The following is a 2,547-nucleotide window of genomic DNA, read 5'->3' as shown; positions in this document are numbered from 1 at the left end:
ACTTAATTCCCGGTGCATCATTACCCAACCGGGCACCATACCGTACCAATCCAGAGGAGACGAAGGAGATTATGCGTCAAGTACAAGAACTGCTCGACAAAGGTTATATACGCGAATCCCTTAGTCCTTGTGCTGTTCCTATCATTTTAGTGCCGAAAAAGGATGGTACGTCGCGTATGTGCGTTGATTGTAGAGGCATTAATAATATTACTATTCGTTATCGTCATCCTATTCCTAGGCTAGATGATATGCTTGATGAATTGAGTGGCTCTACAATATTCTCCAAAGTTGATTTGCGTAGTGGTTACCATCAAATTCGTATGAAATTGGGAGATGAATGAAAAACAGCATTTAAAACTAAGTTTGGATTATATGAGTGGTTAGTCATGCCTTTTGGGTTAACTAATGCACCTAGTACTTTCATGAGGTTAATGAACGAAGTTTTACGTGCTTTCATTGGACGATTTGTGATAGTTTACTTTGATGACATATTGATTTATAGCAAATCTTTGGAGGAACATTTGGAACATTTACGTGCTGTTTTTATTGCTCTACGTGATGCACGTTTGTTTGGTAACCTTGGAAAGTGCACCTTTTGCACCGACCGAGTATCTTTTCTTGGCTATGTTGTTACTCCACAGGGAATTGAAGTTGATAAAGCCAAGATTGAAGCTATTGAGAGTTGGCCGCAGCCCAAAACGGTCACACAAGTGAGGAGTTTCCTTGGCCTCGCTGGTTTCTATAGGCGTTTTGTGAGAGATTTCAGCACCATTGCTGCACCTCTCAACGAGCTTACAAAGAAGGATGTACCTTTTGTTTGGGGTACCGCACAGGAAGAAGCCTTCACGGTATTGAAAGATAAGTTGACACATGCTCCTTTACTCCAACTTCCTAATTTCAATAAGACTTTTGAGCTTGAATGTGATGCTAGTGGAATTGGATTAGGAGGTGTGTTATTACAAGATGGAAAACCTGTTGCATACTTTTCTGAAAAATTGAGTGGGCCTAGTCTGAACTATTCTACTTATGATAAAGAATTATATGCTCTTGTTCGGACCTTAGAAACATGGCAACATTATTTATGGCCCAAGGAATTTGTTATACATTCTGATCATGAATCTTTGAAACACATTAAAAGTCAAGCAAAACTGAACCGTCGACATGCTAAATGGGTTGAATTCATTGAGACTTTCCCTTATGTGATTAAACACAAGAAGGGTAAAGAAAATGTTATTGCTGATGCCTTGTCTCGTCGTTATACTATGCTTTCACAACTTGACTTTAAAATATTTGGTTTGGAGACCATCAAGGATCAATATGTTAATGATGCTGAATTTAAAGATGTATTGCAGAATTGTAAGGAAGGGAGAACTTGGAACAAGTTCGTTCTTAATGATGGATTTGTGTTTAATGCTAACAAGCTATGCATTCCAGCTAGCTCCGTTCGTCTTTTGTTGTTGCAGGAGGCGCATGGAGGAGGATTAATGGGACACTTTGGCGTCAAGAAGACGGAGGATATACTTGCTACACATTTCTTTTGGCCAAAGATGAGACGGGATGTTGAGCGTTTTGTTGCTCGCTGCACTACATGTCAAAGAGCTAAGTCACGACTCAATCCTCATGGTTTATATATGCCTTTGCCTGTACCTAGTGTTCCTTGGGAGGATATATCTATGGACTTTGTTTTAGGTTTACCTAGAACAAAGAAGGGGAGGGATAGCATATTTGTTGTCGTGGATAGGTTCTCGAAAATGGCACACTTTATACCATGTCATAAAAGCGATGATGCTGTTAATGTTGCTGATTTGTTCTTTCGTGAAATTATTCGCTTACATGGTGTGCCAAATACTATTGTTTCAGATCGTGATACTAAATTTCTTAGCCACTTTTGGAGATGTTTATGGGCTAAGTTGGGGACTAAGCTGCTTTTTAGTACTACTTGTCACCCCCAAACTGATGGACAAACTGAAGTAGTCAATAGAACATTGTCTACTATGCTTAGGGCTGTTTTGAAGAATAACAAGAAAATGTGGGAAGAATGCTTGCCTCATATTGAATTTGCTTATAATCGTTCATTGCATTCTACTACTAAGATGTGCCCTTTTGAAATTGTGTATGGTTTCCTACCTCGTGCACCTATTGATTTGTTGCCTCTTCCATCTTCGGAAAAGGTTAATTTTGATGCTAAAGAACGTTCTGAATTGATTTTAAAAATGCATGAGTTAACTAAGGAAAACATTGAGCGTATGAATGCTAAATATAAACTTGCTGGAGATAAGGGTAGAAAACATGTTGTGTTTGCACCTGGAGATCTTGTTTGGTTACATTTGCGTAAAGATAGATTTCCTAATCTGCGCAAATCAAAGCTAATGCCACATGCTGATGGTCCTTTTAAGGTTTTAGAGAAAATAAATGATAATGCATATAAACTTGAGCTACCTGCAGATTTTGGGGTTAGTCCCACTTTTAATATTGCAGATTTGAAGCCTTATTTGGGTGAGGAAGATGAGCTTCCGTCGAGGACGACTTCATTTCAAGAAGGGGAGG

Source organism: Triticum urartu, chromosome 5A (genome assembly GCF_056163025.1).
Source record: "Triticum urartu cultivar PI428250 chromosome 5A, HENAU_Tu73, whole genome shotgun sequence".
Classification (NCBI taxonomy): domain Eukaryota; kingdom Viridiplantae; phylum Streptophyta; class Magnoliopsida; order Poales; family Poaceae; genus Triticum; species Triticum urartu.
The sequence above is the reverse complement of the archived record's forward strand: the minus strand, read 5'-3'. Positions refer to the sequence as shown.